The sequence below is a fragment of the Gorilla gorilla genome, chromosome 11 (assembly GCF_029281585.2).
Source record: "Gorilla gorilla gorilla isolate KB3781 chromosome 11, NHGRI_mGorGor1-v2.1_pri, whole genome shotgun sequence".
Classification (NCBI taxonomy): domain Eukaryota; kingdom Metazoa; phylum Chordata; class Mammalia; order Primates; family Hominidae; genus Gorilla; species Gorilla gorilla.
The window spans coordinates 23,307,993-23,328,504 of NC_073235.2; the positions used below are offsets into that span (position 1 = coordinate 23,307,993).

The window sequence follows — 20,512 nt, forward strand, 5'->3', positions numbered from 1 at the left end:
ATGGAAAACCAGGATATGCAGTTCTGTGTACGATGTGATAACTCCTTCACATTGCAGGTGTTTCCCAAATGCCATCAGCCTGCAGGGTGGGTAGGGGGCAATGAACACCTGCAGTGCCTTCCTCCCTTCTCGCCACCCCCCACCAGCACCTCCTTGGAAGTCTCTTCCTCTGGTCACAGAGGGAGGCTAGTCTCAGCCACTGCACTCTTTCCCATTAGTCTACAAGGGCTATGGTTGAAAGAAATGACCCACAATCCACGTCTACTCAGCTCCTTGAGGATCTCATCCCCAAAGCTGTGGAAGATTTCTTGTCCCTGTTTACTTCCACCCCCTGCCATCCTGGTTGCAATAGGAACTGTGACAGGAGCAGGGCACTGCTGGGGCGGAGGGGGTCCTTGTCACCTGCTGGGCTGGTTGCAGCAGGTCTGGATTCTTTTCCCCAGCCCCACCATTATGTAGAGAGCATGCGATGCTTGGCAGAACAACGGTGCTGCCTCCCCTCCCCTCCCGTCCCGTCCTCTCCCCTCTCCCCTCCCCTCCCTTCCCCTCCTCTCTCCTCACCTCTCCTCTCCTCCCCTTCTTATACCATCCTGCAGTCAGCTGCCATTTCTCTACTCCTTCATCTGGCTCTCTAGGCCACCAGCAGCAGAAGCTCCCAAGATGACCAATACTGTTTCTTGCTGGGAAGAAGGTAGTCTTTCCTTACATATGTGAAAAAGTGTAGGCATGGAAAGAAGGCCAGAAGGAAAACTCGAAAGTGTTAACAGTGATGACACTCAGATAGTAAGGCTGCGATGTACCTTATAGAGAAAATATGTGTGTTAAATAAGGCAGGTGACCTTTTCTTCCTTCTATTTTTCTGTAGTTTTCAATTTTTCTGTAATGAGCATTTATGGCCTTTATTATTGGAGGAAAGAAAGAACAGGGGCTCAGAGAGGTTAGTTAATTAGGCCAAGGGGGCACTTGCTGTATATTCACAGATAGGTAGTTGGGGCTCGGGGACAAGGGTCGTTTTCTGGAACCCGAAGCCCAGGGAGGGAGGATGCTTAGTGATAATTTTTATTGATCTTCTTGCTCACACTCTTGACCCTCCCTGGAAGAGAAATGTGGGTGAGGTCACTGTAGCATTGTCATCGCTCTGGGTTCCACCCACACTCAGGGTGAGAGGGAGATTATGAAGCTTTGTGTTTCTTGCTAGCTAGTCAAAGGTGACTAATTCATGTGATATGTACTGTGGATGGGACTGGCTATGTAGTTGTAAGTGCCCAGTGCAAAATGAAAATGTGGGGGGTCCCTGTATGTTCAAAAACTACTAAGAATTTCAAGACGGTGGCAGCAGAAATTTAAGTCAAGCACAGGGTCTTTCTAAATGTGGGGTCTTGTGGGACTGTCCAGGTTTCTTTCCTGTGAAGCTGGCCTTGCCTGTGGACACTTCCATTGGATACCTGTAAGCCATGCCCAGGGAAGGGATGGAAAGGGAGGCTTAGAAGGCAGTGACAGATGGAAGGCATGGGCCTGCAGGAGAGCAGTAGAGGAGAGAGATCCTCACTGGCGGCCCCATCTCCATGGCGAGTCTAGAATCCAGAATGATTCCTATTTGAGACATTAAAGAGTTAGGAGATGCAACTTCTGTTCTCTGTACTGTGCAAACATGAATGAATCTCTCCTGTCTTCTCCTTCCCTCCCCTCCCCTTCCTTCCTCTCCCCTCCTCTCCCCTCCCCACCTCTTCTCGTCTCAGTTTCCTTATTTCCACAATGAGGGGGATGGAGTTGATTTGTAGAGTCTCTGCCAGCTCTAAAAAAATTCGTGATTTGGACTTTCTGTGCTCATGTAGCCCGTGTGACAGGAGCTACAAATATGTTCCATGAGGTCCTGAGTTGACCAGCTTCTTTCAAGACGTAGGTCAGGGCAGTCACATAGAAGTATCATGGTGACCTCAGGGATGGTGACAGTGGCTAAAAGACGTTGAGAGAGACAGTGCAAGAGAGGAAAGCATCTTCACCCTGGACCCTAATATGGAGATGCCTTTGACTAGCTAGCAAGAAAGATAAAACTTAAAATCTCCCTCTCTTCTGTTGAATGTGGGCGGAACACAGTGATTCTGAAGCTGCGGAGAGTGGGAAGCCATCCCCAGGGAAATGTAAACACCAAGAGCAGGTTGTGTTGGAGAAAGCAACCCTTAGCATTACAATTGCAGAAAGTACTTGGTATGTCAGGCGAATTTTTGTATTACAATGTTGGCAGAGATTTCCTGTAAATTTCTGGCAAGTAACAATATGGACCCTGATTTTAAAGGAAGCAGCAGCCCTGTGTAGAAGACATGAAAAAAGAACAGAATGGGATGGTCAGTTTAGAGTTTTTACTGGTTCCTTAGGTGGAAGGACTGAAAATTAATATCAGGATCCTGCTATACGTTTAGTTTGTACATATCGATACTCAGTTTCACACACTTCCCATTTTGTAGTGGGAGTTCAGTTATTCATAAGTTGTTTTGTTGTCTTCACAATGTCCTATGGCAATGTCTTCCAGGCATTGTTCTAGAGGTGTATTCAGAGCAGCTGGTCGAGATTCTGTTTTGCAGAGGGACAGGGTTATGGGTGTGACACGTTGAAATTGCAAATCAAATTTATGAGATGCTTTGATGACGTTTTATGTGAAGATAAAGCAAAAGAAAAGCTGTGGTGCAGAGAAACATGAGAAGAGTGATTTATGTGAGGAAATGGGAATTTGCAGGGCAGTTTTGCTTGGCTATGTCAATACATTTTTTCATCAGGATTTGGAATTTCGTATAAAAGAATTTGCATTTATGGCCAGGTGCGGTGGCTCACGCCTGTAACCTCAGCTGTTTGGAAGGCCAAGATCGGAGGATGGCTTGAGGCCAGGAATTTGAGACTAATCTGGGCAACATAGTGAGAACCTGTCTCTATAAAAAAATAAAAACACAAAAAAACTAACCGTGTGTGGTGGTGTGTATCTATAGTTCCAGCTACTCGGGAGGTTGAAGCGGGAAGATCACTTAAGCCCAGGAGTTGGAGGCTGCAGTGAGCTATGATCCTACCACTACAGTCTAGCCTGGGTGACAGAGCAAGACACTGTCTCAAAAGAAAAAGAAAAAAGAATTTGTGTTTGTAATACTTTTAAATTTTCTTTTTTTGAAAAGTAAGATTTTTTTTTTTGTCCGCCTGGCCAGTCCAAAGGCCCTTTTCATTGTCATTGGGTGGGCCAGCTTTTCTCCTCCCATCTTCTATGATGCATGTATGTTTTGGGTCAATGATCCTCTGGTGATCTCTTTTCCTTAGGTTTAATGTAACTTTTCTTCTTGCATGCCAGTTTCATGTTTTCTCACAGAAGTACTGGGAAAGGATCTTCATATTTAACTTTATTTATTTATTTATTTATTTTGAGACAGTCTTGCTCTGTTGCCCAGGCTGGAGTGCAGTGGCGTCATCTTGGCTCACTGCAACCTCCGCCTCCTGGGTTCAAGTGATTCTTGTGCCTCAGCATCCTGAGTAGCTGGGACTACAGGTGTGCATCACCACACCCGGCTAAGTTTGGTATTTTTTGGCAGAGACAGGGTTTCACCATGTTGGCCAGGCTGGTCTTGAACTCTTGACCTCAAGTGATCAGCCTGCCTTGGTCTCCCAAAGTTCTGGGATTACAGGCATGAGCCACTGAACCTGGCTTTTATACTTAACTTAAAAATTGTTTTTATTTATTTACTTTTGAGACGGTGGTCTCACGAGGTTGCCCAGGCTGGTCTCAAACTCCTGGGCTCAAGCGATCCTCCTGCCTTGGCCTCCAAAGTGCCAAGATTAAAGGTGTGAGCCACCCCGCCCAGTCCATATTTAACGTTTGACCCAAATTTTTCTCTTTCCTTTAGGATAGAAAAATAATACATGCCAAAAGAAATTTGAGGAACAAATTCAGGTAAGTCTGGTGGTTCTGACACCACTGTGGAATTAAAAGATCACTAAACATAGCCTAAGATTTAAGGCCTGCTGGTGGAGGGAAGACAGATATTTTCATCTTTTTTAGGTCCTGAAGTTCAAAGAATGCATTAGTATTGTTTGTAATTGAAAGCATTTCTGAGATAGTAGAAGCCACAGACTCACAGCTCTGGGAGGGAATTTTAACAGGTTATCCTGTTCAGACAAGACACCAGCATCTTCATTTACTTAGTCAGAAAATCAAGGCTCACATAAGCTAGGTGGTATATACACAGGCGCCCATGAAGAAAGTGGGTCTGCTTTGTTGAAGGTTATTTAGATGAGGCCAATAGACTGCAAAGATGGCACCAGTGATCTATCCCTGGATGCACATTCTGTTTCTTCCATCAATGGCCGGGGGGTCGGGGGACTGTTTCCTCTCCTCTTGACTGGGCAGGCTCTGTGACATCTTTTGACTGGATGTCACAGTCTTGGAGTGACACAGTGGACTTCTTGGCCCAGACCTTCAGAGGCCTTGCAGCTTCTATTTTGGCCATCTTTTTAATTATATTTTTATTTATTTTATTTGTTTTGAGACATGATTTCACTCTACCACCCGGGCTGGAATGCAGTGGCAGAAATCATAGCTCACTGCAGCCTTGACCTCCTGGGCTCAAACGATCCTCCCACCCCAGCTACCTGAGTGGTTGGGACTGTAGGCACATGCCACCACACCCACCTAATTTTTGTATCTTTTGTATCTCATCATGTTGCCAAGGCTGGTCTCTAACTGCTGGGATCAAGCGATCTGCCTGCCCCCGCCTTCTGAAGTGCTGGGATTATAGATGTGAGCCACCGTTCCTGGCCTGGGTCACTTCGAGGTCCAGTTGCTGTGTCAAGAAGCTAAGCCCAGTCAACCCACAGAATCATAAGAAATAATAAATCATTGTTTTACGCCACCAAATTATGGTGTACTTTGTTATGCAGCCATAGCTAACCAAAAGTTATGGTCAACTATCATTTGGAAACATATGCATTTTGGGGTTACTTCTCTATGTAATCCTGCTGAAGCTTCTGTCAGTTAGAGGAGTCACCTCTAATAATAGTGCTGATAGTAGCAGTGATAATAACAATGAACGTCGTGACACAAAGAGTTAGGACTTGGCAGGTATGGAGTTTGTGGTGAGATGAAGATTATGAAAATAAATGACATCACACTTTTGTAAACGATGAATCCCACACCTATGTTATTTATTTCCTCGGCCCTGAGACAGGTCAAGGAAACAGCCCTCCAGTCTTCCTCAAGAAATGTAGACTGAATCAGCATTTACCCACCCCTGGAAAAACGCAGGAGCTGCGCATTCCTGGGATCTCAGCAGGGCTTTTGGGAAGAGCAGAACTGGGCTGGAGTCACGGTTTCTGGGCTGACTCTAGATTTTCCCCAGCTTTTGTCACCTGTGATGGCTGGAGAGTATCTGAAGATGACGGGTGACTCCAGGACCTAGGGCTCCCTCCTTAGGAGCAGGGTGGGGTACCAGGTTGCACACAGGTGATGATGGCGGTGGGGGGGTGGGCTGTCTAGCACACAGCTTGGTGAGCAGGATTTGAGATAGTCACCCCACTTTCTGGTGATACAGACCCCCTACTCCCAGTGACACAAGATAGTTGGACCCACGGCTGATTTACTGCTTCACTCCCATTCTTTATGGGGCCAGTTTTAATGAGCACCCAAGCAGAAATGCCTTTGACTCCTGCACTGTGAATAACCGTTATTAATAAAAGGGCAAGCTGCTTGCCATGGAACCTTGCATATTTCCATATTAATAATGCCATAAACTCCCCCAAAATGACATCTCAGCCACTCAAAATGCAGAGGCTCGCTTCTGTGCACTCAGGGGCTGAGGATGGGGCTAGTGAGCTCCAGAAGGAGCAACGCAGTGGGCCCTGCCTGGGATCCCAGGCCCTGGGTTCTCACTCTCCCCGTGCCCAGCTCCCTTCTCTCCCATGTGTGACCCCATGGGGTCTACCTCTAGGGAGCCAGTAGCCAATTCCATGGGGTGACTGGAGGAGGGTCAGGAAGTTCTGTCTGCTTTCAGATATCTTCCACATGAGTCTGCCAATTTGTCTGAGATTCCATCATTTAAAAACTCAATTAACCTGAGTCCTCAAGTTACTCCAAACTCCTGGATTCCTATATGAAAAGGCAAATACCTTAGGGACAGAGTATAGAGATTTCATCAGTTTTCAATAATAGGCTGTTAGCAATTAATGTCATTGATTCACGTGACATATTTGCTGAGCATCTATTGTGTTCTAGGAGCTGGGAATATGGTAGTGAAAAAAACACACACAAAATCCATGCCCTCCGGAAGCTTCAAATGGAGGGAGATAAATGGTAAACAAATAAATATGTGAAATGTGCAGCACGTCGGACGGTGAGAAACATGACATTAAATAAAGTGGGGAGGAGAACGGGGAGTAGCTACACTGGGGAATTTGTGGAGTCATTTCCCACAGGGCAGCTGGCCAAGAGCAGATCCTTGGAAGATTCTCTTTGGGGACAGAGGTGTCTGGGAGAGGGCGAATTTGGGGCCACTCCTCCACATAGAGTGGCTTCCTCTCCCCTCGGTCAGGTTCCAGGGGAAGAGAGATCTCAGAAAGAAATCATGTCTCTCTAGGCCGGGCATGATGGCTCCTGCCTGTAATCCTAGCACTTTGGGAGGCCAAGGCAGGCAGATCACCTGAGGTCAGGAGTTCAAGACCAGCCTGGCCAACATGGTGAAACCCCATCTCTACTAAAAAAAAAAATACGAAAATTAGCCGGGCGTGGTGGCAGGTGCCTATAATCCCAGCTAATCGGGAGGCTGAGGCAGGAGAATCACTTAAACCTGGGAGGCGGAGGTTGCAGTGAGCTGAGCTCACGCCATTTCACTCCAGCCTGGGGGACAAGAGCGAGACTTCGTCTCAAAAAAAAAAAAGAAATCATGTCTCTCTTCTCTTTCCAGCCAGTGTCCTTAGCTTGTGAAGATTGGATGATGGCCGGGGCCCTCAGACCCCTTGGCCCCTCCTTAACTGCAGGTCTTCAAAAGCCCAACACCTGTTCGTCATTTCTGTGGCTTCCCAGGGAGTCTTACTATTCTGCTTCAAGCTGCTGGGTTTGACTCTGAGCAGTTTCTGTGCAGCCACAAAGATTCTTATGTGAGACACACTGCTGCTTCAGAGTGCTCCAACCCGTCTCCCCTGATTAAACACTAACCAGGGCTGCCACAGCAAAGTGGCTCAAATGGGTGACGTCAACAACAGATTTACTTTCTCACAGTTCTGGAGGCAGGTGTCTAGGATCAAGGTGGTGGCAAGGCTATTCCTTCTGTTGCCTCCCTCCTTGCCTTGTGGATGACCGTCTTCTCCGCGTCTTTCCAAGATCTCTCCTCTGTGCATGTCAGTGTCCTCCCTTCCTCTTCTTATGAAGACACCGGTCATGTTGGGTAAGTGCCTGCCTATGTGACCTTTTTAACTGAGTTATCTTTATAAAGACTGTCTCTAAACATAGTCTTATTCTGAGGTACTGGGTGTTAGGATTTCAACACATAAATTTTGGGGCGACACAGCTCAGCTCATACGATGAGCAACTTGCCCTTTGCAGAAGGTCCATGTGGGAGAGGAGGAGGGGCTTACTCCACACTCTCCATGGCAACTGCTGAGTCTCTGGGTATTTGGTTCTTTCACAGTCCCGTCTTGGCCCTTCCACCAGCAGGCTTTTCCTTTTTCAGTTTTAGATTGCTGATCTTTGTCCATCGTCATCCAGCCTCACTCACTCTTCTTCTTCCTTGTTCCCCAGAGGCTATTGCTGGCCTCCTCTTCTTCTTTTGTCTTTGCCTCTGGAAACTCCTGATTATGAGTGGGAGCTTCCCCCTTCTTCTAATGGAGAGGTGTCGGTTGCCACCCAGAGCACAAGGTTGGCTTCCTCCCCAAATAATGACCCCAGAGCTTTCCCATACCTCAGCACTCTTCCTGAGGACTTCTCATGCCTGCCGCTGGAGTGGCAGCTTCTTCACCAGCTTAGCTGTGGAAGGCACAGCTGGTGGACACCTGATTTCATCTGGGAAGCAATGACCCAGTTAAAAATGCTCATCTTGGCCGGGCACGATGGCTCACGCCTGTAATCCTAGCACTTTGGGAGGTCAAGGCAGGCAGATCACAAGGTCAGGAGTTCGAGACCGGCTTGGCCAACATGATGAAACCTCGTCCCTACTAAAAATGCAAAAATTAGCTGACTGTGGTGGCGCGTGCCTTTAATCCCAGCTATTTAGGAGGCTGAGGCAGGAGAATCACTTGGGAGGTGGAAGTTGCAGTGAGCTGAGATCGAGCCACTGCATTCCAGCCAGGGCGACAGAGCAAGACTCCTTCTCAAAATAATAAATAAATAAATAAATAAAAAATGCTCATCTTAAGGCCTGGTGTGGTGGCTCACACCTGTAATCCCAGCACTTTGGGAGGCCAAGGCAGGCAGCTCACAAGGTCAAGAGATCGAGACCATCCTGGCCAACATGGTGAAACCCAATCTCTACTAAAAATACAAAAATTAGCCAGGCGTGGTTGCGGGAGCCTGTAGTCCCAGCTACTTGGGAGACTGAGGTGGGAGGATCACTTGAACCCATGAGGTGGAGGTTGCAGTGAGCCGAGAGACTGTGCCACTGCACTCCAGCCTGAGCGACAAAGCGAGACTGCCTAAAAAAAAAAAAGCTCGTCTTCCAGGACTCCCTTGCAGGAGAGGGCGGCCATGTGACACCATTCTGGCTAATAAAGTGGGAGTAGAAGTCACCAGGTAGTACCCTGGGAGAACTTGGAAAAGGGACACATGTTCACTAGCACAACCATTGGCCCTTTGCCATCTGCATCCTCCAGCCTGGGATGAGAATGCAGCAGCCGCCGTCCATGACCTGCATGTTGACAACCAAATGTTAAGGCTGACAGGGAAGGAAAAGAGAAGGAAGGGGGTCCTTGGTAACATCTTTGAGCACTAGCCCTAGGCAACTACTTCTAGGTGTCTTGTTACATGAGACAAATGATTCCTAACTTGTTAAGGTAGATTTTTTTTTTTTTTGAGGCATTCAACCAAATACAGTCCTGACTAATACACTTTTGGGATTGGGTATTTGTGGTTCAGTGGAGCAAGAATCAGCTACAGAGGCAGGAAGAAAAAGTCTGGTAGATGGCCTGGGATTAGGTCCTAATTCAAATTTTCACCTCAGGATAGTTCCAGGGCTTTGGTGCATGTGTATCCTCTCCTTGGCTGGTGGCTTTCACTTTTCTCTCTCCCTTCCCCAGAGCTCGTGGTTGCAATGTGCCTGCTTATCTGAGTCTTCCTGGCCTTGAATGTCCTCTTCTCAGCATCCAGGAATGTCCAGACATTCATCCAACAACCAGTCTGGGCTAATGAGTCAGGCATGGTGCCTGGTGTATAGTTAGCACTCAACACATAGACCTTAATTGAGTTAACAAATAGGAGATGATGGGAGCTATTGCTAGGTAACATGCACATATTTATCATGCATTTGCTTATTCATCAATTTAAAGGAAAGTTTGTTTTCTTTCATTGTAAGAAACAGCATTAGCTGTCCTTTTACTGTGTGTTAGATGCTGTGTTATGTGCTTTGCTTTAATTTTTGCTTATCTTCAGAAGAAGTCTGCAGGGTAGATATTGTGCCCATTTTATAGATGAAGAAAATAAGATTTAGAAAGCCAAAGACACAAACACAGTAAATGGTGAAGCAAACATTCAAATGCTCTGAAGTTAACGCTTTTTTCAATATAGTATAGTAAATATACCATGCTGCAGTTCATAAAATTAATGCATGCTTATTAGAGCATAAATATTTATATACATATATGTATACATGGGATATATAGATCATATGTGTATAGTTTCTATAGAAATTATAGCAAAATAGAAAAAACAGCTTAATCTCTCCACATAGTTCGGCTTCTACCCGTATATTTCAGATGATTGAAGTCAAACTACAGGAGCAAATTGTTTGTACACTTGCTATGTACCAGGAATTGCCACAAGTTTGGTTTTTATTCACCTATCACTTAGCATGAGCATTTTTCATTGTCCATGCACTTTAATGCATTGATCAAATGCATTAATCAATCAATGATTAATGCATCAATCCAAACTCCTGCCTTTGTGTCTGGTCATTGATGGCATGCATTTTCACTTGCTGCAGGAGAACACTGGGGGCCACGGGCTTTGGGCATCTTAGAAGCCTCAATAGAAGAAGCACGATCTCAGCTCACTGCAGCCTCCGCCTTCTGGGTTCAAGTGATTCTCCTGCCTCAGCCTCCCAAGTAGCTGGGAACTATAGGTGTGTGCCACCACGCCCGGCTAATTTTTGTGTTTTTAGTAGAGACGGGGTTTCACCGTGTTGGCCAGGTTTGTCTCAAATGCCTGATCTCAGGTGATCCACCTGCCTTGGCCTCCCAAAGTGTTGGGATTACAGGCGTGAGCCACTGTGCCCAGCCTAGGAATAACTTTATGACCTTGGGATAGGCAATTATTTCTTTGATATGATAACAAAAACACAATCCATAAAATAAAGTAGGTAAACTGGACTTCATCAAAATTAAAAACTTTTGTGCTTCAAAGTAGAGTATAAAGAAAGTGAAAAGACACCCTGCAGAATGAGACAAACTATTTGCAAATTACATATCTGATGAGATCAGGTGCATTCAGGATGGTATGGCCATAGACTGCAAATTGCATATCTAATAATATATAGTCTCCAGAAGATATAAAAAATTCTTACAAGGCAACAACAAAAACACAAGTACAATTAAAAAGTAGGCAACAAATAGATATTCCTCCAAAGAGTGACCAATAAGGACATGAAAAGATGCTTGCATTATTAGCTATCAGGGAAATGCAGATCAAAACCACAATGAGATATCACTTCACACCTGCTAGGATGGCTACAATAGAAAAGACTGATAATAAGTGTTGGCAAGAATGTGGGGAATCTGGAGCCGTCATACATGGCTAATGGGAATGTAAAATGGCATAGCTACTTTGCAAAAACAGTATGGCAGTTGTTCAAATGGTTAAACATAGAATTAGACATCCATCTATAATTGATGGATGGGTAAACAATATGGGGTATCAATTCTATTCACCTATAAAAATGAATGAAGAATTGATAAATGCTGCAACATGGATGAACCTTGAAAAGATTATGTCAAATGAAAGAACGCAGCCACAAAAGGCTACAAACTATATGATTTCACTGATATGAAATGTCCAGAATGGGTGGCTCTTTAGAGATAGAAAATAGATTAGTGGTTGCCTGGGGTTGAGGGCCATGGAGAGGAACTGGGGGTGATGGCTATGGGATGCTGGGTTTCTTCTGGGTTAATAAACATGTTCTATTATTGATTGTGGTGAACTTTGTGAATATGCTAAAAGCCATTGAATTGTACACTTTCAATGGGAGAATTGTATGTGGTGTGAATTATATCAATAAAACTGTTAAAAAAAGAAAAAAAATGAAATGTCAGCGAAGAGTCTGTATGCATGACCCAGGAAAGACTGGCTGACCTTCACTTTGTGACTCCACAGCCCCTGTTAGGAGGCTACTTGGAACACATCAGTGTTTGAATTTGTTCCTGTGTCTGTGTTTAGGGAGGCCCCTACTTTCTCCTGTCGCAAGCTGGCTTTCCCCTCTCAGGGTGTTCAAGCTGCTCTGCTGTCTGCATGAGTATCTTCCTCCATAGGTTGTCCCGGAAGACTGGTTAGGGACCTTGGGGCTTGAAGAATGACATGGTGGTTTTCTTTTTTTTATTATTTTAGTATACTTTAAGTTCTGGGATACATGTGTAGATCGTGCAGGTTTGTTACATAGGTATACATGTGCCATGGTGGTTTGCTGCACCCATCAACCCGTCATCTACATTAGGTATTTCTCTTAATGCTATCCCTCCCCTAGCCTCCCACCCCCCCGACAGGCCCTGGTGTGTGATGTTCCCCTCCCTGTGTCCATGGGTTCCATTGTTCAACTCCCACTTATGAGTAAGAACATGTGGTGTTTGGTTTCCTGTTCCTGTGTTACTCTGGGTTTTCTTTTTGCCTCCCTTATATTCCAGATGGGAAGCTGGGGGAAGTGTCAACCTGAAACCATTAACAGGCACAGAAAAAAAGAAAAAGCCCCAAGAAAAGCCTATTTATCCTAGCCAAAGGACCAAGAAATGGCCATCCAAGAAGACAATACCCACCCGATTCCAGCCAAACACATGAAGAAAAACTGCTCCCTATGCCCACCCAGACCCCATGGTGTTGGTGGGGCTGAGTGGGGAGCTGCATTTTGGGCCCCACCTGGAGTCAGTGAAATTACACCTGAACCTGGTGGCAGTGAGGTGATGAGTGTGTGTGCTCGGCTTCTGCTGGTGTCAGTGGGCCCCAGCCGGGAGCTGAATGTCCACTCCCACTTTGGCGTTCATGCTCTTTCTAAATAGGGTGACTGCCTACAGAAAAGAAAGAAAAAAGTTAAGTGGGATCTAGAGTCTTAACACACAATGTCCTTCTAAGGAATGTGGTTTTGCCAGGAACCAGGAAAATCTCAGTTTGAATGAGAAAGACAATCAATAGATGTCAACACAGAGATGATACAGAAATTAGATGGTAAAGTAGCCATCATTAAAATGCTGCAATAAGCAATTACAAACATGTTTGAAACAAATGAAAAATAAAGTCTTAGCAAGGCAAATGAAGGTATAAGGAAAAGCAAACGAAAAGTTTAGAACTAAAAAATACAATAACTGAAATAAAAAACTCAGTGTGTGCACTCAATAGCAGGATGAATATAAAAGATGAAAGAATCAGTGAATTTTAAGACAGAACAACAGAAATTACCTGATTTGAACAGTGGGGAAACAGATGGAAAAAAAATGACAAGAGCCTCAGGGATCTGTGGGACAACAACAAAAGGTCGAATATTTGTATTATTGGAGTTCCAGAAGGCGATAAGGAAGTATGGGCTGAAGAAGATTTGGAGAAATGATGATTGAAAACTTGCCAAATTTGGCAAAAGACACAAACCAAACTTGGCAAAAGACACAAACCAACAGAGGCTGATGAATCCCAGACAAGATAAGCCCAAAGAAATCCACACTGAAATCATCAGTCAAAAACTAAAGACAAAGAAAAATGTTGAAAGCATCTAGAGAGATAAGGCATTACCTTTAAAGAGATGATGGAGGGGCCGGGTGCGGTGGCTCACGCCTGTAATCCCAACACTTTGGGAGGTGGCGGCAGGTGGTGATGATGGAGGATTTCTCATAAGTGAACACAGAGGCCAGAAGGAAGAGGAACATTTTTCAAGTAAAATGCTGACTTGCTCCAAAATGTCTTTTTCTGCTGCCTTAAACTCACACCATTTTTTTTTTTTTTTTTTTTTGAGACGGTGTTTTCACTCTTGTTGCACAGGCTGGAGTCCAATGGCACAATCTCGGCTCACTGAAACCTCTGCCTCCTGGGTCCAAGCGATTCTCCTGCCTCAGCCTCCCAAGTAGCTGGGATTACAGGCATGTACCACTACACCTGGCTAATTTTTTTGTATTTAGTAGAGATGGGGTTTCACTATGTTGGTCAGGCTGTTCTCGAACTCCTGACCTCAAGTGATCCACCCACCTTGACCTCCCAAAGTGCTGGGATTACAGGCAACTCACACCATTCTTAATTCCTTTATTCAAGCATTACCTTCTCCATGACCATTACTCATAAATTGCAGTCTCATCTTCTTCGTGGAAATGTTAACTTTTTTTCATTAAAGCTTTGTCTAGATAATTCTTAAAAATAATTATTGGGATTAAATACCTTAACTTTTTAAAAATTTTATTTATTATTATTATACTTTAAGTTTTAGGGTACATGTGCACAATGTGCAGGTTAGTTACATATGTATACATGTGACATGCTGGTGCGCTGCACCCACTAACTCGTCATCTAGCATTAGGTATATCTCCCAATGCTATCCCTCCCCCCTCCCCCCACCCCACATAAATATCTTAACTTTTCTAATTGGTTATTGCTAAGTTATGGAAAATCTATTATTCTGAAAATTTAGCTTGTATTCTAGCTACATTGCTGAATTTCTATGAATTTTAATAGTTTTAGAGCTTATTCTTTGTAATTTATAGATAAACAAAATATCACCCAACAATGCGTTCTTCTCTATGCCATTCTAAAATGTCCAATTCTTATTTCCATTTCATGTATTTATAGTTTTGGCTAAAAAAATCTAGAAAAAGGGTAATAATAACTGTTGTAGGAAGTAGTCTTGTTTCTAATTTTAACTAGCAGTGTTTAATTTTAACTAGTAGTGTTTTCTAAAGTGTGTTTCATGTGGTTCTAAGGTTTCTGAATGTTTTGGTAATGTTTGGCTAAACAGAATATATATTATATATATATATATTTATATATACACTGCACAGCTTCTGAGTCTTAGATAGGACAGTGCTCACTGTGCATTTTCAGGAGGTAAGGGCAGCAGTCAAGGGCCCCTTCCTCTTTTTCGCTTTATTTGTAGAGTCTTTCATGCATCAGTTGTTAGATAGTTGGCCCTCCAAATCTCATGTTGAAATTTGATCTCCAACATGAAAGGTGGAGCCTGTTGCCAGGTGTTTGGGTCATGGAGGTGGATCCTTCATAAAGGGCTTGGTGCTGTCCTTGTGGTAACGAGTAAGTTCCAGCTCTATTGGTTCCCATGAGAACTGGTTGTTGAAAAGAACCTGGGATTTCCTCCCCATCTCTCTCTTCTTTCTTCCCTTGCTATGTGATGCCTGCTCCCCTTCCCCTTCTGCCACGAGTGGAAGCAGCCTGAGGTGTTCACTAGAAGCAGATACAGGCATCATGCTTCTGGTACAGTCTGCAGAACCATGAGCCAGTTAAACCCCTTTTCTTTATAAACTACCCAGCCTCAGGTATCCCTTTCTAGCAGTGCAAATGGACTAAGACAGTTGTCTAGGGGCACACTTGGGAAAATGCTGCTTTAGAATTTCCCTGGGATGTATGCTGCAAGGAGTTGGGTTGAAATGATATTCTCTGTAATAAAAGAAGTATCTTCCTAGTTCTGAAATATTCACTTCAGGTATCTTTGGCTCATGGAATTGGACTGCGAGAGTCAAGTGATTAAAATGAAGTTATTCTTTTTATTCTCATATATTATCAAACGGTTTTAAATAAACTGGTATTAGCTTTAAAATTAATCAAGAAACCATGAAATGCAAATACTTCTGGAGACAGAACATCTTCAGTGTGGATTTGATCAGAATTGTTCTCTATGAGGAAGGAAGGTGCCATCTGAGAGTTCCTGTGTGTGTGTGTGTGTAGGGAGCTGAAAGAGGAAGCCAGGACGGAGGTAGGGGTTTGAGGCACATCACTGAGTGGGTGACATCATTTTGCTGCTTGATTGGCTGCCAGCCAGAGGCCGTTAGGGGCTTGGGCTTTTTTTCTGCCCACTTCAATTGTAGCCAAATTTGCCATCAGCAAGTTGAGTGAAAATCTTTTAGGCCAGTTGTTCACACATTTGGTGGATGAAATCAAATATTCGAATCACTTTTTCTGGCATTCAACAAATTCAATTTTTATGTAAAATCATCTCCTAACTCTTCAGAAAGCTGTTTATTTTTCTACTAAGAAGGCACAAGTTCAATGCTCTTTTTCAAATGAATATAATTTCTTGAAAGCCAAAAATTATAGCTTGTAATGACGTTTTTCTTTTCTTGTGATGAAATACCTCTGATCTTGGTCTATTTAATGGCAGCTTTTGAATTTTCTTTCTCTCTCTTTCCTTCCTCCCCCCTTCCTCTCGCCTCCCTTTCTTTCTTCCCTCTTTCTCTTTCTTCTTTCTTTCCTTCCTTTCTCCCTGGGAGTGGGACATTAGGAGGGGAAACTGTCTCTTCTGAAATGGTCTTTTCAAAATGCCTTTATTAAAGTCACCTATTATAGGATCTAGGAGATCCAACAAAGAAAAGAAATAACAACAGCAGCAGCCACTCCTCCTCCTACTAATGTCTGTTTACTAAGCACTTTGCATATGAGAGGGACTATTCTAAGTGCTTTGCATGTATCATCTTATTTGAGCCTCACAACATTCCTGTGAGCAGGAATTATCTGTAGATCTGAGGAAACAGAGAGGTTAAGTAATTCACTCAAGATCACACAGTTAGTAAATTACAGAGCCAGAACTTGAGTCCATGCATCTTCCACTATCTACTCCAACCAGCTAAATTTATTGTACAAATTAGAAATTATGAGTGACTTCAAATTAAGGCATTTCCCTTGAAAGAAGGAAAAAATATGAATCTGTTGATACTCTGGTGGAAAGAGAGAGAAAGCAGGGGAAAGGGGAAGAAATTTCAGAAGAAATGAATCAACAGATGATGTGATGTCAGAACATGGGGGGATTTCACTCCCTTCATTTTACTAGTAAGGAAACTGAGGCCCAGAGAGGGGAGGGGCCCAGTCTTTGTTGCAGCAGGTGTTGGTTCAGAGCCTGGTGTGGAGTCCAGCGCTGGTGGTTTCCAACCCAGTCCTCCTCTCCTTCCATCTTACCAGGGTGCCTTCCAAATGATATATGTTTTAAGGCTTCAATTTAGTTGTTTTTAGAATGTCAAAGCTATTAGAAATTCCACGTGATGGAATGAAATTAACGAGAGCCTATTTTCCCTTTCAAAAAGTGGGAGAATCTCCCAGACTTGTTACTGAAGCTTGAGGACACGACTTGTAGTTCTATTTACATTTACAGCTCAACTTCCGTTTCACATCTCAGAAACTGGGCCCTGATCAAAGCTGAGGCATCCCGTTTCTTTTGTCACTCAAAGATCATATGCAGTATTTTGTGTTATCTTATTGGTTGAGGTCAAAGCCAATTGACTTGGTAAATACTGGGAACTTCCTCACTAAGGAATCCAGACAGACACTGCTAGGTCTGTTGTAGAACCAGACAAGATTTCCCCCTTCTGGGATTCCCCCCGCCCCCAATTTTTCCGATTTTATGGTTTCTATGGCATCCTGGGCTTCTGCCTGGCATGGGGTTCAGTTTCAGCCACACCACTTAGTGTGTGTGTGTGACTTTTATTAATCATAACAGCTACACTGTTAATAGCATTTATTTTGCGCCAGATGGTTTTCTCTAGCACTCCCTGTATGTTAACTCATTTATACTTTTAACAACCTTCTCAGGCTGAATAATAACTCCCCAACGAGGTTCACATCCTAATCCCTGGAACCTGTGAGTATGTTAGCTTAGTTGGCAGAAGGGACTTTGCAGATGTAATCAAATTAAGGATTATTTTGTTTTTTAGAGACAGGAGTCTCACTATATTGTCCAGGCTGGTCTTGAACTCCTGGACTCAAGTGATCCTCCCTCCTCGGCCTTCCAACATGCTGGGATTACAGGCATAAGTCACAACAACCAGCTGAATTAGGAATCTTGAGATGGGAAGATTGTTTTGGATTTGAGTGGGCTCAGTGTAATCATGAGGGTCCTTTGTGAGAGGGAGGGAGGAGGTCAGGGAGAAGAGAAGATGCTGGCATTGAAGATGGAGGAAGGGGCTGGGAGCAGCTTCAAAAAGCAGAAGCAAATCTTCCCTTGGGGCATCTGGAAGGAACCAGCCCTGTGGATACCTTGATTTTAGCTCCGTAACACTTCATTTAAACCTCTGGCTTTCAGAACCGTAAAAGATAAAATGCATGTTGCTTTAAGCCAGTACATTTGTGGTAATTTGTTACAGCAGCTATGGGAAACAATTCCAGGTAGGTACTATTATCGTCTTCGTTTTACCTGTAAGGAGACTGAGGCTCAGGGCCAAGGTCACACAGTTAGAAAATGGCACAACTTGGAACAAACCTTTTTCTCTCTGGCTCCAGAGATGGTCCATTTGACTAATATGATGTTTGACCCAAGGCAAGTTACTTAACTTCATCATCCTCAGTTTTCTCATCTCTATTAATCCTTATACTACTGGATAAGATGACTAAGTGAGATATAACGCATAATATCCTAGGTGTGGTCATGGTAATGATGATGATGACAACAATAAAAGATGTCACTTGTGAGGCTCAGGAGGTCAGCACGGCACAAGCTTTGGGCGGGAGAGTGTGGAGTAGGGAGAGACCTGGAATGTTTCCCAAAGGGGGCTTCTGCTGGTGTCTTCTGGTCTTCCTCTTCCTTTGGCTTTGTTCTCAGCAGTCAAATGCCTCTTTTCAAACTTCTACCTTAGCAGCTCTCCTCACATGCCAACTCCTTGCTCCAGCCCCACACACATATTCACAACTAGCTCAATTTTTTTTTTTTTGAGACAGAGTCTCACTCTGTCACCCAAGCTGGAGTGCAGTGGCACAATCTAGGCTCATTGCAACCTCCACCTCCTGCGTTCAAGCGATTCTCCTGACTCAGCCTCCCAAGTAGCTGGGATTACAGGCATGCACCATAATGTCCGGCTAATTTTTGTAATTTTAGTAGAGATAGGGTTTCACTATGTTGGCCCGGCTGGTCTGGAACTCATGGCCTCAAGCAATCAGCCCGCCTCGGCCTCCCAAAGTGCTGGGATTATAGGAGTGAGCCACCGTGCCCGGCCCCTAGCTCAAATTTTTAACCAGCCCTTTTATGCCAAAATCCAGGGGCAGGGCAGACTCCACTTAGGAGACTGTCATCTGTGCCAGGGCTGATGGAGGCCTTTGGGACACCCTGCTTGCTGTCCCAGTAGCCCTTGGTCAAGCTGACAGTTCAGACCCAAGTTGAGAGGGAAGTGCTAATGTCAGAATGGCGAAAGGAGATTTTGAGAGAAAAGACCAAATAGATACATATGCGTATGTGGAACTTTTATCTGATCATAAAAGGACTCTATGTTCATTGTCCAAAATATAGAAGTGCATTAAGAGTAAAAGTCTCCCATAATTTTACCACTAGAGAGAATCACTGTTAATATTTCCCGTGTATTTTCTACTAATCTTTTTTTCTGCATGTATACATACTGTGAACAGTTTTGTGTCTTTTTTTGCAGTTAATGGTATATTGTGATCGCCTCTTTATACCATTAAATTGTGTTCAAAGGATGTTATTTTTATTAGTTCTATAAGATATTCTATTTCTATTCCATTCTCTTTATATCTAGATGGAAACGAAGAATGAGTCTCACCAGTATTTTAAAGGTTTCTTATGACTTTCTTGTTGATTATTTGGGTCCATTTTTTTTTCTTTTTGGTAGAGCAAGAACCCAGCAGAGTCGAGTTTCAATGGGAGCAGGATAGAGAAGAGGTTGAGAAAGTGAGTCTTTTTGCACAGGGGCTGTGCATGTGTGTGTGTATCTTTGTGGAGTGAAGAGGGTGTGGCCCCCATATCCTGAGGTCCCCCCATATGCTATCCATGGGGCTTCTTGGATTCAACCGTTGTATTTCAGAAGCTCATCAGTTGAAGAAGCTGTACAAAGCTAGTTCTGAGATGTGGCTTTTTGTGGGCTGGGGCCTAATACAGCAAAACAAAGAAACAAAGTTTACAATCTTCCTGATTGGTTTCCTCATTATGTATTTATTTTTGAGACAGAGTTTGGCTCTTGTTGCCCAGGCTGGAGTGCAATGGTGCGATCTCAGCTCACTGCAATCTCCACCTCTCGGGTTCAAGAGATTCTCCTGCCTCAGCCTCCTGAGTAGCTGGGATTACAGGCACCCATCACCACGCCCAGCTAATTTTTTGTATTTTTAGTAGAGATGGGGTTTCGCCATGTTGGCCAGGCTGGTCTCGAACTCCTGACCTCAGACGATCCACCTGCCTCAGCCTCCCAAAGTGCTAGGATTACAGGCGTGAGCACCGCACCCGGCCGGGTTTCCTCATTTTTTTCAGGCTTGAAATTTGAAGACATTAATAATAACTTCCCAAGATGCATTTTTTTCAAAAGCATGAGAAGGCTCCAGTTTAGAACAAGTGCTGAGATGGACAGTGAGTCAGGGTCAAGTTCTGGGCTGCCTTTGCACCTGGGCTTGTCTTTATCCTAGCTTGTGGTAGCCATTCTCCAAAGATGACCATGCCTCCCAGTATTTCTTCCCTTGTATAGTCCTCTTCCCTTGAATCCAGGCTAGATCTCTGACTTGATTTTGATCCATAGAATGCAACAGAAGAGACTGCACGGCTTCTGAGGTTGCAGCTTTTGGGAGAAGCCATCTACCATTGATGACAGACATGCCGTGTGGAAACCAAACCAGCCATGTGGAGAGGCTACCTGGACAGAGGCACAGGGCCAGCACCAGCTGTGGAGACAGACATGTGAGCAAAGAAATCATCTTTGATGTACACCCAAGTTGAGCCTTCAGATGACTCTGATTTCAGCCACCTTCGGACTGCAACCACATGAAAGGCTCTAAATAGAAGCCTCCCAGCTGATCCCGGTTAACCCACAGTGCTGAAGGGGATAATAATAAATTGTTGTTTTAAGCCACTAAGTTTTGTGGGTCTTTGTTGCATAGCAATAGATTATCCAAACTAATTTTTGTATTGCAAGGTATTCTAGGTGTCTGTTGAGCTCAGGAAACTGG

General features: G+C 44.1%; 1 long non-coding RNA gene across 1 annotated transcript; it reads left to right on the top strand.

Annotated features, from left to right (window-relative positions):
* The first annotated feature begins 637 nt into the window (after nt 1-637).
* Nucleotides 638-20,409, top strand: LOC129532177 (uncharacterized). The gene is made up of 4 exons (XR_008677824.2): nt 638-691; nt 3,882-3,928; nt 19,192-19,250; nt 20,086-20,409. It is a non-coding gene; the product is annotated as an uncharacterized lncRNA (long non-coding RNA).
* Nucleotides 20,410-20,512: the final 103 nt, after the last annotated feature.